Genomic DNA, 25180 nt, shown 5'->3' with positions numbered 1-25180 from the left:
TAAGTGGTGAGAGCGTGTGTGAAGAAGCACACCCCTGCAGGGTTAATATGATCTATTCAAATAGCCGTGTCCGCAGTAAAGGACTTTTGGGTTGCCTATACAGTTCATAGACAAGTGAAAGTGGATACTTTAAAATACGCAAGATAAGCGTGAGTGCTATGTTTGGCGTTCTCATAGGGAGATGGGAGCGGATCCATAGTGGTGTATTGATATGGTGAATATCTGGACTCGTGTGCGCCACCTCAAAAGAGTTACTTGCAGTCGTGGTTCAGGATAGCCACCGAGTCAAAGCTGGCTTGCTGCAGTTAAACCCCACCATCCCCTTGTTGATAATGATGCATATGTAGTTAGATCTGATGTAAGTCTTGTAGGGTACATTTGTACTCACGTTGCTTAATTTATGTTTTTGCAGAGAGACTTCAGTCTCGCTAGTAGTACCGTGCGGACTTCGACGTTTAGCTTGTTACCTGAGCTACGATCATGTGCCCTCAACAGTATTTGGTAGATAGTCAGGCTTCTCAGCCCTTTTCATTTATAGTTGTCTGTACTCAGACATGTTAAGCTTCCGCTTGTGCTTGACTTGTGTGCTCTGAATGCTGGGTCATGAGACCCATGTTTGTAATATCTCGCTCCTCGGAGCCTATTGAATAAAATACTTGAGTTGTAGAGTCATGTTGTGATGCCATGTTGTATTTGCACATATCGAGCATATTGTGTGTATGTTATTGAAATGCTTGGTATGTGTGGGATCTCACTATCTAGTTGTTTATCCTTGGTAGCCTCTCTTACCGGGAAATGTCTCCTAGTGCTTCCACTGAGCCTTGGTAGCTTGCTACTGCTCCGGAACACTTAGGCTGGACGGCATGTGTCCTTCTTCGTTCCTGTGTCTGTCCCTTCGGGGAAATGTCACGCAGTGTCTACTGGAGTCCTGTTAGCCTGCTACAGCCCGGTATACCGGAGTCCTGCTAGCCCAGTTGCTACAGTCTGGATTCACTCGCTGATGACCGACACGTTCGTTGCTGGTCATGTATGCATGTCCCTGTAAGTTAGTGCCACTTTGGATTCACGACTAGCCATGTCAGCCCGGGTTCTTTGTCATATGGATGCTAGCGGTACTATCATATACGTGAGCCAAAAGGCGCAAACGGTCCCGGGCTAGGTAAGGTGGCTGTCGGTGTCAAAACCGGCGGATCTCGGGTAGGGGGTCCCGAACTGTGCGTCTAGGCGGATGGTAACAGGAGACAAGGGACACGATATTTTACCCAGGTTCGGGCCCTCTTGATGGAGGTAAAAACCTACGCCCTGCTTGATTAATATTGATGATGTGTGTTACAAGAGTGGATCTACCACGAGATCAAGGAGGCTAAACCCTATAAGCTAGCCTATGGTATGATTGTTGTTCGTCCTATGGACTAAAGCCATCCGGTTTATATAGACACCGGAGAGGGCTAGGGTTACACAGAGTCGGTTACAATGGTAGGAAATCTACATATCCATATCGCCAAGCTTGCCTTCCACGCCAAGGAAAGTCCCATCCGGACACGGGACGAAGTCTTCAATCTTCTATCTTCATAGTCTTGGAGTCCGGCCGATGATGATAGTTCGGCTATCCGGACACCCCCTAGTCCGGAACTCCCTTAGTAGCCCCTGAACCAGGCTTCAATGACGATGAGTCCGGCGTGCATGTTGTCTTCGGCATTGCAAGGCGGGTTCTTCCTCTGAATAATTTATAGAAGATTGTGAACATCAGGTTAGTGTCCGGCTCTGCAAAAATAAATTCCACGTACCACCATAGAGAGAATAATTTTACACAGGTTCAATTTGCTGACATATTTTGTGGTGTGATGTCACGCCATTACTAAGCCTTTACTCGAATTGATTTTATTGTATCACCTCACCGCACTTAGCGAGGCGGTTTCCTTGGCACGTCTTGTCGAAGCAGAGATCGTGTTCCCCTTATTCCGGTATTCCCATCAATACGGACGTGGGTAACCCAACCGCGCCCGTTACCACGCCCCCTCCATCGAAGGCGGGTTCCAAACGGTCACGGGGACGGCTCTTGGTATTCTTCCTCTTTATAATGAGGCCAAGGCCCGTTCTTTTCCTTCAATCCTCTATCGAATCTGCCCCTCGCCCCGAGTTCCAACACCCAAGGCTCCATATTCGGCTACCTTCGATCTTTGACAATGTCCGGCCCCGACCTACGAGGCCGGTGGATGCCCTCCTCCATCACGGAAGAGGACATGCTAAAGCTAAGAGACGCCAGGTACTTAACCTATGAGATTTCGCATAGGCTGCCTGCCCGAGGGCAAGTTATTCCTACTCCCGAGCGTGGAGAGAGCATCGTGTTCGTGTCTCACCTCCGTCGGGGTTTAGGCTTCCCGATGGATCCCTTCATGAGGGGGCTCATGTTCTACTATGGGTTGGAATTCCATGACTTGGCTCCGAAGTCTATCCTCCACATCTCATCATTCATCGTCGTCTGCGAAGCCTTCCTCCGCACTACCCCCCACTTCAGCTTGTGGCTCAAAACCTTCAATGTGGAGCCGAAGGTGATTGAGGGGCGTCAGGCAGAGTGCGGAGGGGCGGTTATAAGCAAGAGGGCCGATGCTCCATGGCCCGAGGGCTCTTTTCGGGAGGAGCTCGGCTTGTGGCAACAGGAGTGGTTCTATATAACCGCTCCCAGGGGCAGCAGGCAGAGGCTGCCGCCCGTCTTCCGCTCGGGCCCTCCACAGCGGCTGACGTCATGGGTCAACAAGGGGCGTGACTGGGGGCCATCCAAGGACGTTCCCCTGTTACAGGACCGGATTCGAGGCCTCCAAGAAAGGGAGATCAATCTGGCTGTAGTGGTACAGGTTATGTTGATCCGGCGCTTGCTGCCCTGCAAACGTCGCCCCCCCCCCCCCCGCTTGTGGGAATTTAATCCGGAGGGGCCACGAGCTCTTCAACACTTCATGGGTTTGACACCCGCGGAGTTGTACAAACTGTTCTTCGGATCGCAAGAGATGCGTCCGGAATTGACCGAGGATGCTGGCCTAAGCTGCAATCGCCCGGATACTCAAGTAAGTAGCCTTGTGTCTGGACACATCGTCCATTCATTTAATGTGAGTTTGCCTTTTAACGAGCTATCCCATGGACAGGAGTGGATAGCGCAAGCAAAACTGATACGATGTCCGGCCCTCCTCCCTGAGACCACGCATGATCCCGTGTTAATCAAGATGTTAGAGGTTGCACCTTCGGAGGAGGGCGAAGGAGGACACAAGGTATCTACCTCCTCATCCATGGAGGCTTTCGGTAAGGGAGGAATCAAGAGTCCCTCCTTCCAGGGAGAGAAGAGGACCGCTTCCGAAGACCCGGAGGCCAAGGCCTCAAAGCGGGGAAAGAAATCTGTACCGGAAGGTCTCGTGCCGGGAAGAGCCCCGGCCGAACTGTCTCCTCGGAGGAATCAGCCCTCTAGCGAGCCGTAAGTAAAAAGGGGGGATTTTGTAATAGTGCACATCCCTGTTTAATTTCTAAGGGTAACCGAAGTTTTCACCTTGTAGTTCGGATCTCTGCCCATCTCAGCACAGCTCATCTTCGGGAGACCTTCGTCCGGAGATGATGGAGAGTGAAACGCCTCCATCTGCCGCCCCATCACGTGGGGCGGACGACCCTGAGGTGTCGTCGCGAAGGGTCTCCCCGAGTCTGGCGGGGCCATAGAGTTCGGCACCCATTGGAGTACGATCGGTGGAGCTGCAAGATTTGCTTAAGAGGGCGTCCATCTCAGAAGATCACCGCACATTAATGGGTATGGTGATTGAGAGGATCTCGTCCGCCGAAAGCGGGTTGTGTGAGGCCGTCGGAAGTTTGCTGACAGGATTTGAGGTACACAAAAAATGACATACCTTTTGACAGTTTTGCACATGAAGTGCGCCCTGTATAGATAGTAGCCCCTGAGACTTGGTATGCTGTTGAAAGCGACAGCGTGCCGAGGATCATAATCTCAGTTATAGATTGTCACCTTTCCTATGTAGTTGGCGGAACGTTCGGTGGCCAGCCGGACTGATGGAGTTGCCGAACTAAAGAGGCAACTCGATGTTGCGGATGCAGACATCTCGCTGGTTAATAAACGACTTGATGAGTCACAAGGTATGTGGTTGCACCGCGGTCGCCTAGTAAGGGAGCTGACGCCCATTCCTTACAATTTGTATGCTTGATGCAGATGGTGCTGCTGCGGTGGAAGACCTTCGAGCAGAACTTGCTCAGGCCAAGGAGCAAGCCAGAAAAAGCGAGGCGGCTACCTCAAAGGCAGCGGAAGAGCTAGAAGCCGAGAAGGCTACTCACTGCCGAAGCAGAGAGGAGGTGGCCGGAATGGCCACGAAATTAAAAGTTGCTACCGATCGCCGAGAGGTTCTTGAAGGAGAACGCTGAGCGGAGCAAGAGGACCTGAAGAAGGCCGACGCCAAAGCCAAGGATGCCCGTAGTGCGATGCGGGCTATGAAGGAGGAACTGCGTCAGGTTGGAGACATTGTGGCTGGAAAGCCCTTTATGCTGCGTAGGAAGTTCACGGATCCGAAGTATGCTCAGCTGGGCCGGTTGTACGGTGCGGAGGATCCTTATCTGGACTTGGCAGCGAGTGCGGCGGACGCCGTCATGCACTTTCAAAGCCAGGAGGATCACGAAATGGAAGAGCTTTTCTGGTCTCAATTCCATAGTCCGGAGCGTCCACTTCCGTTGAGTGATCGGCTTGTTGAGTGGGCTGAGCTGAATAGATTGTCCGGACTTGCCATGACGGATGTGGTTGCTCATCTGTGGCCGAAAAGGCCCAAGCCGAAGAGTTATTTTGGCTTGTTGCAGCAATTCCTTGGGGCGGTGCCGCGTATTGAGGCGATGAAGCGGTCGGCATGCATAGAAGGTGCACGGATGGCTCTCGCCCGTGGTAAGACATACTGGGCGGAGATGGATGCCACCGCTGTTGCATCCCGGGGTTCGGACAAAAGCCGATTCCCCACCGAGCACTATTTTGAGGAAGTCCTGCAGGGCGCTTGTATAATAGAGTCACAGTGCTCCAAAGATGTTATGTTTGAATGACATGTATGATTTCTGAGATCATGTTTATAATGCAATAACTTTTTATACTTGTGTGTTCAAGTATTGAACTATCTCCTGTGCGGCCGTATATGTATGAATAACCTGAAACTTGCAGTCTTCGGCTTCAGCCCCTACGCACATGGTGCGGGGGTGTTTGCAAAAAGAAAGGCGCTTTTTCACACTTAATCCAACGTCTTGGTCCTTGTAGGGAGGTGATAGCGTAGCAAACTAGGCAACCGGACTATAATGCTTTATTACTTTCACTTAGCCATAGGAGCTTGAATGTGGGGCTACTATATAGCCCCTAGCGGCACCGCTCCTCTCCGAACTTCGGGGCGCGTATGTGCCTGACCGGGAAGCGGTCCTTCGTCAAAGCGGAGGAATTCTAAACATTCCAGTGGTCGATCGAGTGGTTGACCGGTCTCTCGCTATATCATGACAGTCAGTTTTCGGCTTTCTCTACTGAGGTGCTCGTCTGGCCGAACCGGGGCACAATTGCAGTAGTTCTCCTGGTGCCGCGTTAGCCGATGATACGGAATGTAAGGCAGCAAAACACAGGAGCCTGGCAAACCCAACATTTGACCAAAGACATGATTCGGAGCTGATGCATATAAGTCCTAACTCGAGACGCCGAACACTCCCTGAGGTGTTCGGTCTTTATGATACCGGGCAGAACGATGCCCTAAGCCCCTAGTTTCCAGGTTCTGGCGGGAACTTCTGACGCGGCCGATGCCAAAATGCCAGCCTCCTCCTCGGTTATGGTTTGAAACCGGGGGATGTGTATCAACAAGAGACAGTAAGAAAGGTTGACGCAGGGTCTTAATCTGAAAAGAATCCTTGCAACGGGTCCCTGCTGCACGTCTGCGCATGTGTCTCCGTTGTGCTGTATCCTGGACGGGTGTAACACGTGCTTCATCTGTAAAAGAGAAGGACTTAGTTTCCAAGAAATATTGTGCAGAGGTTGTATAAAAATAGAATAAAAGGAAGAAAATTGAGCTTTATTGGCTCTCATCATTTATACACGCAGCCCCTTATAAAGGGGATATGCGGCTGGGAAGCCCCTTGCCGGACTCGCCTAACCATGTTCAAGGTCTGAATGACCTGTGTTTAGGGGCATTGACCCGCGAGGTCTGATTAGTGTGTGGCTGTCGAGGCAGTCTCATGTTCTCCGTGGTCGAGGAACACTCGGAGTTACTTTTTAATGAAATTATGCCACGTTGACCGGGCATTTTTAAGCGTAAAAAACGCGTAATGTGGTATTGCGTTAGGGCTGGCGAAAGCTGCGTGCCCCAGTAGTGCTTAAGGGCTACTGTTTGAATGGGGTGATGGGTAGTGAGCTTTTCTCGACGGAGGTTGTCGGATGAACCGAACACAACCTCTAGTGGTACAGAGCCTGTATAATTAGCTTAAAGGTCTGGCGTCACTCCTTTAAAGGAAGTGCTGCTATGGCGAATTTTGGTATGGTCTATCCCCATTCTGCGGCCGGTGTCCTGGTATTGCAGGTGCCGTGTTGTCTTTTCGTGTTATCACATGAAGTGAGTTCACTGTTTTTACTTCTAGTGGGAAAGTCTTCTGTTTTCCGGAGTGCTGCTTTTGGGTTTCGTCACTTTCGCTTGGTGTGTCGAGCCCCTTGTGTTCGGCATTAAGTCGACCGGACTGTTTGAAGACCCAACAATCTCTATGGGTATGGTTTGCAGGCTTCCCGGGGGTACCATGTATTTGACATAGTCTGTCCAGAATCTTATTTAGGTTGGATAGCTCGTCACTGTTGTCCTTGAGGGGCAGTGTTTTGTTGTTCGGCCGAGAGCTTTTGAATCCGGCATTGACCGCCGTACTATTCGTGCCTTTTTCCTTATTCCGGCGCTGATCTTTTCTGCGTCGTGATTTCCCATTTCCATCCCTAACTTCGGATGTACTCGGGTCGCTGGTGCTGCACCTAGCCAGCCAGCTGTCTTCCCCCGCGCAAAAGCGGGTCATGAGGCTTGTTAGTGCGCCCTTTGTTCTTGGATTTTCCTGGCCGAGGTGTCTGGCCAGCCATTCGTCTCGGACGTTGTGTTTAAAGGCTGCTAAGGCTTTAGCGTCCGGACAGTCGACTATTTGGTTCTTTTTAGTGAGGAACCTGTTCCAGAATTTGCGTGCTGACTCTCCGGGCTGTTGAGTTATGTGACTTAAATCGTCTGCATCCGGAGGACGGACATAGGTCCCCTGAAAATTTGCTCGAAACGCATCCTCAAGCTCTTCCCAACTTCCAATGGTATTTTCTGGGAGGCTTTTAAGCCAATGCCGAGCTGGCCCTTTGAGCTTGAGGGGTAGGTATTTTATGGCATGGAGATCGTCTCCTCTGGCCATATGTATGTGTAGGATGTAATCCTCAATCCAGACTCCGGGGTCTGTTGTTCCGTCGTATGCTTCTATGTTTACGGGTTTGAATCCCGCTGGAAATCCATGATCCAGTACCTCGTCGGTGAAACATAGTGGGTGTGCGGCGCCCCTGTATTTGGGTGTGCCGTTGTCTTCAAATGCTTGGCGGGTTATGTTCCTTCCTGGAGTCTTCTTTTTGGGCCCATAAATAGACCTTACTGGGTCGTCCTTTTTCCGAGGATCATTATGCTGATCGTGTGCCGGCTTGTGTGCGGTGCCCCTTGTTGCTCTTGGCCTATCATCTAGTCATCTATCCGGCCAGGCGGCTTCTTTCTTTTTTGACTGCGGGGGCTCTAAGGCCTCCTCGTCAAATTCGGGCAACAGCTTGCGCTTCGGGTAGCTCTTTGTCTGGTGACTAGCGCCATGTTTATCTGCGCTGTTGAGTACTTTGCTCCATCTCATTCTGAGTGCGTCCTCCGCTGTTTTGAGCTTCCGCTTTTATTTCTTCAAACATCTTGCAGTGGCGACAAGCCTTTTATCAAGATTCATATGTTCTGGTGATGTGAGATCATCTTCGTCGGGGATGGGTTGCTTGTCCAGTTTATGTCCGGCTGGCTGCTTGTTGATATGTGCGTCGTCCACTGCCTCGCCCTGCTCTAGGGCCGGGTCCGTATGGGTGCCGTTTTTATCGATGCCGGTCTTCGGGGGGCGCCTGCATCGCCGCTTTGGTTGTTTGTTGGGGGAGTTGTCCTTCGCCACGTCCCGTTTTTCCTCATTATCGCTTCCTTTTGGTGTATCCACCATGTATACGTCATGAGTTGGGGTAGCTTTCCCGTGCCCAGTAGGCGCTGGTTCTTGGTCATCTCCGGCATCATCGTCCATACCGTCGATGTCTTCGGAGTCATAGTTTAGCATGTCGGTTAGATCGTCGACAGCGGCTACCAAGTGGGTAGTTGGTGGGCTTTGAATTTATTTGTCGTCCGCATCCCAACCATCCTGACCGCAGTCCGGCCAGGGTTCTCCTGATAACGAGAGATACTTTAGCGAACTCAAGATGTCGCCAAAAGGTGAGAGTTGAAAGATGTCTGCTGCGGTGAACTCTATGACCGGCGCCCAATCGGATTCGATCGGAGGGGGAGCGGGAGGTTCAAAGTCCGGCAAGGAGTCCGGCACCTCGGAGTCACGAGCTTTATGAGGGACAAGTTCAGTGTTCGGCTCTATCGCCGTAGAGGTTGTAGCCCCCGAGGTGGTGTCTAGCCATCCGTCCCCGATCTGCGCAGCCGGCTCCGAATTCAAGATCGGACCGGGTTCGAGTGCGGCCTCCAGGGTACTGTCCGGCTGCAGAGCTAAATCATGCTCGCCATGACAGTGCGGCATGCTCGGCTCTGGCTCGACTCCATCGAGGATCAAGTCCCCGCGGATGTCAGCCGTGAAGTTCAAACTTCCAAATCTGACCTGACGGCCAGGGGCGTGGCTTTCGATCTGCTCCAGATGGCCAAGCAAATTGGCCCGCTGTGCAAAGCCGCCGAATACGAAGATCTGTCCGGGGAGAAAGGTCTCACCCTGGACTACGTCGTTGATGATGGTCGACGAAGCCATCGAGCCTATCGGTGATGACACAGAGGAACTCTCAATGAAAGCACCAATGTCGGTGTCAAAACCGGCGGATCTCAGGTAGGGGGTCCCGAACTGTGCGTCTAGGCGGATGGTAACAGGAGACAAGGGACACGATGTTTTACCCAGGTTCGGGCCCTCTTGATGGAGGTAAAACCCTACGTCCTGCTTGATTAATATTGATGATGTGTGTTACAAGAGTGGATCTACCACGAGATCAAGGAGGCTAAACCCTAGAAGCTAGCCTATGGTATGATTGTTGTTCGTCCTATGGACTAAAGCCATCCGATTTATATAGACACCGGAGAGGGCTAGGGTTACATAGAGTCAGTTACAATGGTAGGAAATCTACATATCCGTATCACCAAGCTTGCCTTCCACGCCAAGGAAAGTCCCATCCGGACACGGGACGAAGTCTTCAATCTTCTATCTTCATAGTCTTGGAGTCCGGCCGATGATGATAGTTCGGCTATCTGGACACCCCCTAGTACAGAACTCCCTCAGTGGCACCCGTGGGAATACCGTGTGAGGGAGTCCTGGATTAGGGGGTGTCCGGATGGCCGGACTAAGACCTTTGGCTGGACTCCCGGACTATGAAGATACAAGATTGAAGACTCCATCCCGTGTCTGGATGGGACTTTGCTTGGCGTGGAAGGCAAGCTTGGCGATACGATATGAAGATCTCCTCCCATTGTAACCGACTCTGTGTAACCCTAGCCCTCTCCGGTGTCTATATAAACCGGAGAGTTTTAGTCTGTAGGACGAACAACAATCATACCATAGGCTACCTTCTAGGGTTTAGCCACTCCGATCTCGTGGTAGATCTACTCTTGTACTACCCATATCATCAATATTAATCAAGCAGGAGTAGGGATTTACCTCCATCGAGAGGACCCAAACCTGGGCAAAAACATCGTGTCCCTTGTCTCCGGTTACCATCCGCCTAGACGCACAGTTCGGGACCATCTACCCGAGATCCGCCGGTTTTGACACCGACATTGGTGCTTTCATTGAGAGTTCCGCTGTGTCATCACCATCAGGAAGGATGTCGCATCCCATCTTTAAAGATGGCGTCGTTGCTAAAGGAGCTTTGGCTGTCGGCCAAACTCTCCGGCTAGGCAGGTTTTTGATGACCGCCTGTCCGGCCGTTGCGTCGACGATGACCTCTCGGGCCATCAAAAGCAATCTTCACATCAGCTTGGAGCTTGCCGAGCAGTTAGATCCGATGGAGCTCTTCTCCCTGAATGAGATCTTGGATTGCATCGCGGCCCTGGGAGTCGCTACTAATTACGACCAGATTGGGCTTAAACCCGATCAGAGAGAGATTGACTCTCCCCAGATTACCCACCATGTTGAAGTGGTGGAAGAACAATGCGGCGAGTCTCCGCCCGCCCTAAGGACCAGATGCGTCCGGATTCCCGATCCCTCCCAGCCGGATATCCGCAGAGGGGAGGATGTCACCCAAACCCTGAACCTAAAGTCAGGCAGCAAGCTTGATTCATTGAATAATATCCGAGAAAGCAAGCTTCCGAATTCGGAAACCGCTCGGCCCCTGAATCTTACATCGGGTAGGGTTCCGGATTTAATTCCACCCGCCCACCCAACTATACAGGATTTATCCCTAATACGGCAAGAGTCCGGAGAAACAGTACACCACTACTGGGCCAGATTCCTCCTGGTTATGAACAGGATAAAGGACTACCGTGAGAAAGAAGCAATTTCACTCTTCTTTCACAACTGCACGGACATCGAAATCCTCAACGCCATAAGTCGCCGCGAAATTACACGATTCGCCGACTTGACATCAATAGTACGAAAGTACTGTGCGACTGAAAGCGTTCGGAAAACTGAAGATAAATTCTGGGACAATCCGGCCCCGAATATAACACGAGTCCGAAACAAAAGGCACATTATTGCCAGGCATCTGAGCCAAACATCAAAAAACAAAAACCCTCTACAGGGTACGGGACCTTACTGGAAGGATGGCTCAATGGACCCTGTAAAATTCATAATTCAGGGAAGGCCACACCAACGCACAACCTCAGAGCATGTTGGATACTACGGCAAGTGGCCAGAAGTGGTGAGGAGCTTTTAAGTCCAGCACCCAAAGAATACCTCCCCAGTACGGTGTCGACAGTCTTCGAGACCTTTACATCAAACAATGCAAGGAAACGAACGCTCCGCAACCTTGCCGAAGTCTACCAAATAGAAACAATAAACCCATGGAGTGACACGGCTATCACCTTAATGCTAGTGACGAACCTAAATTCCGGACAGCCCGAGTACCAGCCAGATTGGTCCTCAGTCCGATAGTGGACGGCTTCCGACTTACAAAGGTACTCATGGATGGCGGCAGTGGACTCAACCTCATCTATGAGGAAACCCTGCGAAAAATGGAAATTGACTGGAGCCGCATTGAGCAAAGCAACACAACTTTTAGGGGAATAATCCCAAGCCGGGAAGCGTGCTGTTCAGGAAAAATCACACTGGATTTGGTGTTCGACACGCCGGATAATTACAGATCCGAGGAGGTCACATTTCAAGTGGCCCCGTTCAGCAACGGCTACCACGCTCTGCTAGGGCGAGAAGCATTTACAATTTTCCAAGCCATACCCCATTACGGGTACATGAAGCTCAAAATGCCCGGGCCCAACGGAATCATCACTCTCGTAAGTGATCCGGACATAGTGCTCCGCGCTGAAAACAAGACAGCCGCACTGGCCCTGGAGGCATTATCTGAGGCCCTAGCGGATGAGGAATTAACGGTGTTGCGCTCTATGGTGGACAGGGATGATATGATACTAGACAAGAGATCCAAGTCCACCACTTTTAAACCAGCGGACGAAATAGTCAAACTCCAAGTCCATCCAACGGACCCTACAAAAACGGCCTCCATCGGGGCACAATTAAAACCCGATGTAGACGCCGCACTCAGAGACTTCCTGCGAGAAAATTGGGACATTTTCGCCTGGCACCCCTCGGATATGCCAGGAATCCCATGCAGGCTGCCCGAGCACAGCCTGAACATCATAAAAGGGATTAAACCCATCAAGCAGACCCTACGGTGTTTTTCCGAACCCAAGAGACAAGCCATGGGAGAGGAGCTAGCAAAACTGCTGGAAGCCGGATTTATCAGAGACATAAAACATCCGGACTGGCTAGCAAACCTGGTGATGGTACCAAAGAAGGACAAATCTTGGCGCCTATGTGTTGATTTCAAAGACCTAAACAAGGCCTGTCCAAAGGACCCTTTCCCACTCCCCCGAATTGATCAAATCATCGACGCCACCACAGGACACGACTCGTTGTGTTTCCTCGATGCATACTCTGGCTACCATCAAATCAAGATGGCAGAGTCAGACCAAGCCGCAACGGCATTCATCACCCCATACGGCCCATTCTGCTTCAACACGATGCCCTTCGGGCTCAAAAATGCCGGCGCAACATATCAGCGCATGATCCAGACATGTCTAGCCAACCAGATCGGCAAAACAGTCAAAGAATACGTAGATGATGTGGTCGTCAGAACAAAACATGTCGATACTCTAGTAGACGACTTGAGGCTCACGTTCGACAATCTCCGAACATATGACATTAAGCTCAACCCGGAAAAATGCGTTTTCGGCGTACCAGCCGGAAAGCTCTTGGGCTTCATCGTATCCGGTAGAGGAATTGAAGCAAACCCAGCCAAGATCCGAGCTCTGTCACAATTAGATACCCCAAAGGACCTCAAACAAATACAAAAACTGACAGGATGCGTGGCGGCTCTAAGCCGCTTTATCTCCCGCTTAGAAGAAAAGGCATTACCCCTTTATCGCCTCCTGTGGTGCACCGACCACTTCGAGTGGACCGATGCCGCCACGGTCGGACTCGAAGAAATAAAAGCCATACTGGCAACAAATCCGGTCCTGGCCGCGCCCAACATGGGCGAACCAGTGCTATTATATATCGCGGCAACCCATCAAGTTGTAAGTGTGGTGCTCGTCGTCGAACGAGAAGCGGACGGACACAAGTTCCCCCTCCAAAAACCAGTGTACTACGTGTCCACTGTGCTAACTCCATGCAAGTCAGGGTACCCGCATTATCAAAAGATAGCATACGCGGTGTTCATGGCATCCCGGAAGCTGCGACACTACTTTCAAGAGTGCTCCATAACAGTGGCATCCGAAGTACCCCTTAATGATATTATAAACAACCGCGACGCAACGGGCCGGATTGCCAAATGGGCCATCGAGCTCCTCCCGTTCGACATAACCTACAAGCCAAGGCGAGCTATTAAGTCGCAGGTTTTGGCCGACTTCCTCGCCAAATGGACTAAAGCCGAACTCCCTAAAGAATACGACGCGTACTCCAACTGGATCATGCACTTCGAAGGCTCCAAAATGTTGGCTGGCCTGGGGGCTGGCGTTGTTCTGACGTCCCCAACCGGGGACATAGTCCAATACGTACTTCAGATAATGTACACGGATTCCAACAATGCAGTCGAATATGAGGCCCTTTTACATGGCCTCCGAATGGCAGTCTCCATGGGCATTCAGCGCCTAGAGGTCCGCGGGGATTCAAATGTCGCAATATCCTAAATAAATGGAGACTTCGACGCCAAGGACCTGAAAATGGCAGCTTACCGCAACGCCATCCTAAAGATGTAAGCTCGGTCTGAGGGGCTCGAATTTCATCACATAGCCCGGGAAAATAAGCAAGCAGCAGACGTGCTGGCACGCATCGGCGCCAAGCGCGAGGCCGTCCCTCCCATAATCTTCCTAGAAAGGTCGTTCAAGCCATCTGTATCATGGGAAGGAGAATCCGGAAACACTAGCCCGGACACAACTACTGTCGGGGGTTGGGTACGACATATGCCAAAGGATGGCTTATCATGGTGGGAGCGAGTAGAACGTCGCCGGTGCCCGGAAGCGGGATGAGGCGAAGACATGCACGCCGGCGGAAACTTACCCAACTTCAGGGCTCTCCGAGGAGATAACATCCCTACTGGTGCTCTGCGGGGTCTCCGCATGGTCACTATGGCAAAGTGGTTACAATGGTGCTCCTGGAGCTGTTTCTGGAGGTAGGAGAGGGCAAGGCTAGCTCTCTCCTTCCTATGATCTAAGGTCTATCTCTATCTGGGTCCGAACCCTTTGCATGGGCTTCCCGGGGGGTTTATATAGGCCTACCCCCAAGGGGTACAATGGTAATCTGGCTAGGCGCGGGCCTAGCCGTCTGTCTCTCAGGTCGTCGTCCTCTTTGCCGACTACTGGGGCCCGCCGACTGGCGGGCCCCGCGGACAGGCCTGATACTGTAGCGGTACTGCTGATGACGCTGGCTCGATCATATGGACATGGCAACAGCGCCGCCGTCCGGCAGGGGTTCACTGTCGCCATTCCCTATCTTGTCTGATTAATGGCGCGCAGGGCCCGTGGGAGGGGGCGGCCGACTCTAGGGGGCCGACTCCCACGGGTCCGTCTTCAGGGCGCTCGCGCCGCCTTCTGTCTACCCACTGACAGGTGGCCCTGTCGTCCTTCAGTCGTACAGGCAGGCGCAGTGGGCATAGTGCGCTGCCCACTGTGGCTGAGGTTAGGGCAGGCATGGCAATAGTGACGCGCCTCGCCGGAGATCTTCAGCGATACGGCTTACTGTAGCCACGCTGGCCCCTTGTAAGCAGGGGGGACAGCCATGTCGTGGTCGTACCCCACCTCGCCCTTCAAGACGAGGGTGGAGTCACGGGCTGACTCTCCATAGCCGGCCTCTCCGGAAGTCGCCGGCCATGAGTCGGCTTATCTTGGAGTCGCTGTCTGAGACTTGGCTCATCTTGGAGTCGCCGTATGAGACTCGGCTCATCTTGGAGTCATCCCTGGGACTCGGCATAACTTGGAGTCGTCCCTGGGACTCGGCATAACTTGGAGTCATCCCTAGGACTCGGCATAACTTGGACTCGTCCCTGGGACTGGGCATAAGCGGTGCTACTAATCCCAATGTCTTGAAAGGTTCTAGGACTCGGGTTAGCCTACCCGTGGCCCGTTACTCCGACAACTACACTGCCCCTCACCGAACATTCTGACACAGTTGGGGGCTCCGCCAACGAAACAACACCGTCAGCCCACGCAATAATGGCAGTCATTACCCCTTGGACAGAACCATTCCTAGCCTACCTAACTAGGCAGGAACTTCCCGAGGACCAAAACGAGGCCCACTGCATAGTGCGGCGATCTAAAGCCTACAAAGTCCATGAGGGAGAGCTTTACAAGAAAAGCACAACCAGTGTCCTTCAAAGGTGTATCTCCGAAGAGGAAGGGCGAGACCTTTTGGCTGAATTCATGCCGGACTCGGCGGGCACCACGCCGCAGCCCAGGCCCTTGTAAGCAAGGCCTTCCGTACCCGATTTTATTGGCCAACGGCCCGGGAAGACGCTCAACGATGTGTTGGTTGCCAGTTATTCGCCAACCAAAGCCACATGCCGCCTACCGCCCTACAAACAATACCCATAACCTGGCCTTTCGCGGTCTGGGGGCTTGACATGGTCGGACCCCTTAAAGGAGGAACCCACAAGCAAAAATATCTACTGGTCATGGTGGACAAATTCACCAAATGGATAGAAGCCAAGCCTGTAAAGACGGCCGAATCCGGACCAGTGATAGACTTCATATCCGGGGTCGTACACCGTTACAGCGTCCCCCACAGCATCATAACCGACAATGGCACAAACTTCACGGCCGATGAAGTCAAACTTTGGTGCAAAAACATGGGCATCAAGCTCGACTATGCTTCAGTCTATCACCCTCAAACTAACGGTCAAGTTGAATGGGCCAATGGTCTCATTATGAGCGGCATCAAACCCAGACTAGTGCAATCCCTCAAGGAATCTAACACGCACTGGGTAGAGGAGCTTGACTCCGTACTCTGGGGGCTGCGGACCACGCTGAATCGCACTACCGGATTCACACCATTTTTTATGGTATACGGCACAGAGGCAGTACTGCCATGCGACATAATCCATGACTCACCACCAGTGCGCATGTACGAAGAAAGAGAAGCCGAGCTCGATCGGCAGGACAGCTTGGACGCATTGGAAGAGGAGCGCGGCGTGGCAAAGGCTTGTTCCGCATTCTATCAACAGCAGGCTTGAAGATACCAAAGCAGAGAAGTACGGGCCAAAACCTATAACGTTGGCGAACTAGTTCTACGCCTGCCGGACAAAAAAAACGATAAATTAAAGCCCAAATGGGAGGGCCCCTTCATCATCGACCAAGTACTGACCGGCAGAGCGTACCGTCTGCGAAGCGCATCAGATAACCGACTCGAGCCGAACCCATGGAACGCAGCACGCCTATGAAGGTTCTACGCCTAGCGCCGGATTTCGTGTTCGTTTCCTTCCCTAGTCCCTTTGTTTTATTTTTTTATTTTTACTTTTTGGCAGTCTAGGATTTTGTTCCTTCTCCCTACCCTTTTTTCTCACAAGCCCTTAGGGGCTTGCATGTGCAATATTCGCACATACCCGACGCGTTACCTGCGCTCATAATACCTGGGGGCTTCTCTACCAAGAAGTTTATATAAAACGGGCCTCATGCCCAAAACATGTGTGATGCTTCCGGATGAACCTTTTATACACCATTATATGCATCGATATGACTTAAGTTTTGGCCAAGCTGGGTTGCCTGGCTCCTGTGCTTACCCCTACGTTCCCGTTCGTTTGGCTAGGTGGTAAAGGGAGCACCTCTGCGATTGTTACTGCCGGGTCAGCCGGATGTGTACCTCAGACTGGGTGAAGCCGAAAGCTAGCGTTCTTAAGGGAATATTCTGTCAGTGAACTAAAAGATGATCTTTAGTATTCATTCATTTGCCCCAGATGCTTTTCTGCTCTTGCCGGCACTTCGGACATGCACTTTAGGGCATGCCTCCCAGGGAAAGGAACCCCTAACGGAACTATTCTCTCTGGAAGATGTTTCTTACTAACCATGTAATATAACATAACTAGTTGGGCACTTGTCTGCTAAAGCACTTATGACCCCTACGCCTTGTCTCCATGCATGCCCCGGTTCTTACATAACCGAGAGGGTATTCGGACACACTCCGGACTATAGGGTCCAGAGGTCGAAGCGAAAAGGTCCGCAATGACAAACGATCTACAATCTGGCTAGAAGACAATTTTATGTCATTTTTACACAGTCAATTCGACTCGGCATATTCTTCTTCAATGCCATCCAACAGGCAGTCTAATTTACAGTCCTGTTGGGAATACTTTGCAGCCAGCTCCACCTGGCCATATGCTAAGCTGACCGGGATCTCCTTTCCGTCCGGACCTATAGGGCCGACCTCGGACATGTGGTTTGGGTCAACCTTCGTGTACCGAGTCTTCACCATGGCCCAGGCCTCCCTAGCACCTTGACGGAGGGCCGATATCTTCCACAACCGGAAACGCTGCCGCACTCCCTCCAGCTTCTTGGCAAGCTCCTCAAGGCCTTCGGGCACGGAGAGGGATGGACACATAGCCTGGATGACGCTTTGCATTGCCTGCCGAACTCGCTCGTGTAGTTGCAACAGCTCGGGAAGAAGGTCTCCCGATGAACCAGGCATTTCCTCCGCCGGACGACCCATCAGCAGACCTACAGACATAGCTCTGTCAATCAACTTCCTCGCCAAATTCTTTTTTCGAACATTTGTTCAAGCACTTACTAAAAATGTCGCGTCGAAGTTGCCGATTCTCCTTCACGGCAGAAGACAGCTGAATACGAACATCTTTCAGTTCCTCGCCTAGCTGGGTATTGGCGTCTTGAAGCTTGTTCTTCTCTTGCCTCACCCTCGTCAGCACGCTCTCGCCAGCATTTAGTTGGCGTAGGAGTTGTTGCTGGTCCGGATTTACTCCGGCCTCATCTGCATTATTATCGTCAGGGTTGCACGCCTGCCGCATTTCAAAATGGAAGTACCTTTCGAAGCACATATTACCTGCGGGCGTCCCCTTGATATTCTCTGAAGTGGCCAATGCGGCCTCGAGCTGAGCCTTGCATTCTTCGAGCTCCTGGGACAATTGTGTGTTCTTCTTTGTAAGACACTTCATAGCACATGATCCTTCAAACAGTTATCTTCACTGTTTCAAGTCTCGGGGGCTACTGACATATATAACCTTCAATTTTACTCACCTGTATGTCTTTCACATACTGATCCATGGCTCTGGCTAGACCATTTTGAGCAGCACGGAGATACGCATCTCCTATATTAAAGGCGTCCAACGCCTCTGGGGGAAAACACGCGTCACGAAGAATAGTCCGGCGACGCCTGTGGTTCAAGGCACTCTCCACCTCTGAATTGGTGGCAGATAGCCCGTCGGCGCCCTCTGTTGGAGGAGCACCCGAGGCACGTCCCGTGTCCGCCTCCGCTTCTGGACCCGGCCTCGAGCCTTGGCCGGCGGACATAGTCCGGCGGGCTCTCTTCTTCCTAAGAAAATCATGAGCATTAGTAAGACTCAAGGGCATAAACCCTAGGCGTTAAATCCGCAAGCCATACCGTTGCGCCGGAATCTCGATCCGGTCCACAATTCTTTTTGGCCCGCCTGGCTTCAGCGGCCCTTGTTGGCTACCCACCGTGGGCTTGGCCTTCCGCCTCAAGGATTTACCCTGCGAAACGTTGTTAGTACACGGCATGCAAGATAAAACATGAGAATACTGGGACTTCGGTCTTAGTTACCTTGGAGGCTGGAAGTAGTCCGGGATAGTCGGCCGTGATGGCCACTAAGGAGTTATCCTTGCTCAATTGATGAAATACTCCATCAATCAATTCCACGCATAAGTCTGGATCTTCTTGGGAGTCCGGATCGAGGGGCCGTCCCGGGTCCTCGGGTTGTGGAGCAGGGCTGTTTATTTCCTTCACAGCCTGGCGCAGCTCCTGCGTTGGAACATCACTAGTCTAAGTACTCAACTACGGGAATTTCACAAACGGATAGGCAAGTGAAAGTGTCCGCTCACCCAACTAGGAGGATTGTACATAGAGAATCCGCCTTCCAGGTTGATGCGGAGGAATTCTTCCTCTTCCCCCTTGTACAAAGCGGATACGATTCTCGTTAAAGTGGCGGCTGAATCTGGCCCCTTGCGACCGCATCGGGTGGCGTCATCCTCCCCGTTGAAATCCCACATGGGGTGGCCTCTGTATTGAAGTGACTGCACCCCTCGCGTAATGCATACGGCCATGACCTTAATCATGGTCAGTCTGGAGTGAGCCAACAACCTTATCCGGCTCATCAGGTACAGGACGTCCCTGTCAGCTTCCCTCTTGAGGGTTCCGTGGGCGCCAACTCAGGCGCTTCTTCAATGGGGCATTATTGAACTCGGGGAGGCCGATCCGTACAGGGTCCACCAGGGGGACGTCATCTATATAAAACCACTCCGAGGGCCAGTCTTCGGACGCCCTCTTTGGGGTGCCGGATAGATATCCGGTCTCGGCGATGCGCCATAGTTCGGCTCCGCCCACCTGATAAATAGACCCCTCCTGAGAACGGGGCACAAGGCAAAACAACCTCTTCCACAGCGCGAAATGGGCCTCAACACCCAAGAACAGCTCGCAGAGGGCCACGAAGCCCGCGATGTGCAAAATGGAGGCGGGCGTGAGGTTATGTAGCTAGGGGCCGTAGAACTCTAGCAACCCTCGGAGAAACGGATGGATTGGAAAACCTAGTCCTCTCATCAAATAAGGGACTAGGCATACCCGCTCTCCTTGAGAGGGATTGGGAACACCCTTCGCCTGCTCTCCGCCGCTATAGGCAGCAATCTCGGCTCAAACAGGGACCATATATGCTGGGGGGAGAAGCCCCTTGGACTGAAGCACTACTAACTTGCTATGCGGGATGGAGCATCGCCCCCAATCTCCGGGCCGAGGGCTGGAGGAGCGAGAGGAGGAGCGACATCGACTGGCCATGTTGGAATGGATCTCTGTCAGAGGCGCTCTGATGAAGACTCGCGGAGGGAAGATGGTGCGAGTGGGATCTAAATCCCCGTCTCTTTTATGGGCGGCTCATTAACGCAACCGGGGGGGGGGTAAGTGAAAAGAAAACCCCCTGGCTTTTCGTGTTCATTTGACACGTGGAAGATGATCATTATGGGGCACAGAAGCCGAGGAGGACAGCACACACTAGAAGCTGGACACTATTCGACGGATACAAAGAATTTGCAGGAGAACCCGCCTTGCAATGCCGAAGACAACTTGCGCCCCGGACTCGTCGTCATTGAAGCCTGCTTCAGGGGCTACTGAGGGAGTCCTGGATTAGGGGGTGTCCGGATGGCCGGACTAAGACCTTTGGCCGGACTCTCGGACTATGAAGATACAAGATTGAAGACTCCGTCCCGTGTCCGGATGGGACTTTCCTTGGCGTGGAAGGCAAGCTTGGCGATACGATATGAAGATCTCCTCCCATTGTAACCGACTCTGTGTAACCCTAGCCCTCTCCGGTGTCTATATAAACCGGAGAGTTTTAGTCCGTAGGACGAACAACAATCATACCATAGGCTAGCTTCTAAGGTTTAGCCACTCCGATCTCGTGGTAGATCTAATCTTGTACTACCCATTTCATCAATATCAAGCAGGAGTAGGGTTTTACCTCCATCGAGAGGGCCCAAACCTGGGTAAAAACATCGTGTCCCTTGTCTCCAGTTACCATCCGCCTGGACGCATAGTTCGGGACCCCCTACCCGAGATCCGCCGGTTTTGACACCGACACCGTGCGTGAGGCCGCAAAGTGATATGATGTGTTACATGCTAGATCGGTGTGACTTAGGATCGGGGTCCTGACAGAGGCTGACTTTGGTAACCCGAACACGCCGCCTCGCCTGGACCAGTGTCAGGTGCAGGGTGTTGTCACTTCACCGTGAGGACCGGATGAATAGTATTTTGACCATCAAGTGTGCCAAAGTTGTACTAATACTACTACTACTAGTAGTAGTAGGAACATGAGTACTCCAGTATTGTATAGCGGAAATAGGTCTCCCGTGCTAGCATGCATATTCACTTCATCGTTCAGGTATCATCCATATTGCAAGCAGAACCAAATTCTCATGCATGCCCAATCAACGCCCTGCTGCGATGCATGCAGTGGTCGTTCTGGTGCATCAAGGACGGCATGCAGATCGTTCCACACTTGAGAAGAGGAAAAACGGAAAGGTAGAACGCGGTAGCAAAGGAAGAGAACGCTGGCTAACGAGGCTGGGAGGGGATCTAGCAGGAAGTTAACGCTCCACGCCTAAAGGTTTTGGGAAAACCTGATTTTCATTAGGTGACTTATACTCACCTAAACGGAGGGAGTATTCCTTAACCAGAGAATGTTGTGTCTCCCACTCACGCGCTCAAAAAAAAGCTACGACACATTTTTTATCTGTTTGCATGGGTCCCACCTATCAGGAAGGATGGGCACGTACACGAACCGGCACGACTCCTCAGTCTACCTGCATAGCCTTTTCGTTTAGTCTACCTAGCCGTCTAATCAACTGCCTGCACGCCACTTCTCCCATTTACTTCTCCATCGGGAACCGATTCGCCTCAGCTTCTTCACCTCCCCTTCGTCTTCATTTGCATCCAAACCCCACTGCGTTCACATTGTTTTAACCTCTTTAAATAATCATCTACTACTTCAGTTAGACTAGCCATCTAATCCTAATTCTCCAAACCATAGCCCTCCATTCCAGCGGTTCCAAATGGCGAAAGAGATCAAGATGAAGGTTTTTAGCGTCCAACATGTCCTCGTCGAAGGCACGATGCGCATAGTTGCCACTGTCATCGTCAACCCAAGGGTTGTTCGGTAGTGGATCAACAATGTATCCAACTCCCTCGAATAGGTAGAGACGAGTGTCATCGGTCTCGACGCAGAGTACACAGAACGTGCCCCTGGGAAGATCCAGCGCGCCGCCGTCCTTCATCTGTGCCTTGAAGATGATGTTTTGGTGTACCAAATCATACACTCGCCCTCCATACCTGGTGAGCTTCACGATTTCTTGTCTCGGGAGGACGTATATTTCTGTGGGGCAGCCATCGAAGGGGACAAACAGAAGCTGGAGCCGTACAACCTTGATTTGAAAAGCATCGCTGACCTACAAACCAGAATCAAAATTCTTGTAGAAGATTGTGCTAAACAGACACCATCCCTATTCGACGTAGCAAATTTTGTGCTCGGTACAAATCTTCAAAAGGGTGGCGAGACGGTGGCATTAAGGTCGTCTACATGGGAGAATTATCCCTTGATGTACGAGCGGATAAAATATGCTGCCCTCGATGCCCGCGTGAGTTTCGAGGTAGCTGCAAGGTCCAAAGAGCTTGTTGCGAAGCCGTCTCCCACAGAGAATGAGAAAAAGAAGAAGAAGAAGAATAAGAAGAAGAAGAAGAAGAAGAAGAAGAAGAAGAAGAAGAAGAAGAAGAAGAAGAAGAAGAAAACGCTGCACCAGCAGGAGGGCATTATGGATGGATGAACTATTTCCTCTCTTGTAAAAAAAATTATTCCCTCTCGGTGTATATTGATATACATGGACTATTTTGATGGTGTGCATGTCTTTGGAACAGAGTAGTAGCGTGGGTCCGCTTGACTATAAGGAACTATTTATCCGCATATATAACTTTGTCTGCTACTCCTTCCAGTGATCGGTATGCAATGCATGTGTCCGTAGACATGACAGCTTGTCCATGGAAGTTCAACTACGGCAACCATCACGTTTCATCTCGCGATTCCCATGACGTCTCTTCAACCCACGGCACCACGCCCCCTGGCGTGCGCCTCACCCCTCTCGGCCGCCCCGCCCCTCTGCCTTTGTGTACATGACATGTGGGCCACCTAAAATGCGGCAAGCATCAAGTTTCTACCACAGCCACCCGCGATTCCCACGACGCCGCTCGAACCCATGAAACCACACGTCCCCCGACCTGCGGCTCACCCCTCTTTGCCCCACTGCCCCTCTGCCTTCGGGAGCATTACATGTGGACCAGTCACCTATCGGGTCCACATGTTAATGACTCAAAGGTAGGTGTAGTAAGGCGCTGAAGCTCAGTCCCGACGGCCCTGAGAGGGAAATGTAACTCCTGTGCCAGGGCTTGTGGTGCTCCCGTAGCACGAACTCGTGCCAAACACGAGATTTTTTTCTTTACTATACATGCGCGCAATGATTTAATGGACATTGTAATCTCAACATGTGATGGGGAGCTCTAAACTTGAATTTGAAACTTATAAAATGAAAAGATTCAAAACAAATAAACTAGGAGAGAGGGAGTATATCGTAGGATGTGTCCCATACAAAATAAGTCCCCTGGTTTGCCACCGCGAAGATGCGGTTAGAAAGGAGCACAGCGTCTTCCTACTAGTACGACAACAAGTCGGCCGCAAACAGCATGGTCCGCCTTTGACCGCCATGTGCAAGGTTCGTTCTATCTTCTATTCAATGTCACTGTGGTTCCATGCGGTGGCCCATTGCATGGCTGATCCCAATGTTGGACAAAGGTTCTACGGGAACGGTGTCAACGTTGTAAATGTTGTGCAAATTGATGTTGGTACCTGAGGGAGCCCCAGATTAGGGGGTGTCCGGATAGCCGGACTACCATCATCGGCCGAACTATCATCGGCCGGACTATCATCATCGACCGGACTCCAAGACTATGAAGATACAAGATTGAAGACTTCGTCCCGTGTCCGGATGGGACTTTCCTTGGCGTGGAAGGCAAGCTTGGCGATACGGATACGTAGATCTCCTACCATTGTAACCGACTCTATGTAACCCTAGCCCTCTCCGGTGTCTATATAAACCGGATGGCTCTAGTCCGTAGGGCACAACAACAACCATTACAATCATACCATAGGCTAGCTTTTAGGGTTTAGCCTCCTTGATCTCGTGGTAGATCCACTCTTATAAACATCCACAATATCAATATCAATCAAGCAGGACGTAGGGTTTTACCTCCATCAAGAGGGCCGAACCTGGGTAAAACATCGTGTCCCTTGTCTCCTGTTACCATCCGCCTAGACGCACAGTTCGGGACCCCCTACCTGAGATCCGCCGGTTTTCACACCGACATTGGTGCTTTCATTGAGAGTTCCTCTGTGCCATCACCGATAGGAAGGATGCCTCTTCCCGTCTTCAAAGACGGCATCTTCGCCGATGGAGCCTTGGCCGCCGGCCAAACTATCCGGCTAGGAGGTTTTCTTATGACCGCCTGTCTGGCCACCGCTTCAACGATGACCACTCGTGTCATCGAGAGCAGTCTTCACGTCAACTCGGAATTCGCCGAGCAGTTAGATCCAGCAGAGCTCTCGTTAGTAAACGAACTCTTGGATCGGATCGGCGCCCTGGGAGTCGCTACAGACTACAATCGGATCGGGCTTAAAACCGATCTGAGAGAGACTAACTCTCCCCAGGTTACCCACCATGTCACGGTGGTGGAGGAACATCGCGACGATCCTTAGCCCATATTGAAAACTAGTCGTGTCCGGGCTACCGAACTCTCCATGCCGGATTCCTGTGGAGGAGCGGATTCCGATCAAGCACTGAACATAAAGTCAGGCATCGAACCGGACTCGTTGGACAATGTTCCACTTTCCAAGCTTCCAAATTCGGAAACTTCTCGGCCCTTGAGCCTCAAGATGGGCAGGGTCCCGGACTCAATTAGGCCCGCCCGTCCAGATATATGCGATCTATATCTAATCCGGCAAGAGCCAGCCAAAACAGTACATCATTACTGGGCCAGATTCCTCCTGGTCATGGACCAGATAAAGGACTGCCGAGAGGAAAACGCAATCTTAATCTTTTGCAACAATTGCACGGACAGGGGAATCTTGAACGCCGTCAGCCATCATGAAATCACACGTTTCGCCGACTTGGCATCCATACTGCGAAAGTACTGTGCCATAGAAAGTTTCCGGAAAACCGAAGATAGGTTTTGGGATAATCCGGCCCGGAACATAGCCCCAGTCCGCAACAAAAGGGTGCATTACACTAAGGCACCAAGTACCAGAACCAAAAAACAGAAGCCCCTTAAAGGGAACGGAACCGTACTGGAGGGATGGCTCGGCAAACCCTGTACAATTCACAGTACCAAGGGCGCCACCCCAACACATAGCCTTCGTGCATGTTGGATATTACGGTAGGTGGCCAAAAGTGGCGAGGAGCTTCTAGCCCCGCGAAACAAC

Source organism: Triticum aestivum, chromosome 1B, assembly GCF_018294505.1.
Source record: "Triticum aestivum cultivar Chinese Spring chromosome 1B, IWGSC CS RefSeq v2.1, whole genome shotgun sequence".
NCBI classification, from domain to species: Eukaryota; Viridiplantae; Streptophyta; class Magnoliopsida; order Poales; family Poaceae; genus Triticum; species Triticum aestivum.
Note: the sequence above shows the minus strand (reverse complement) of the source record.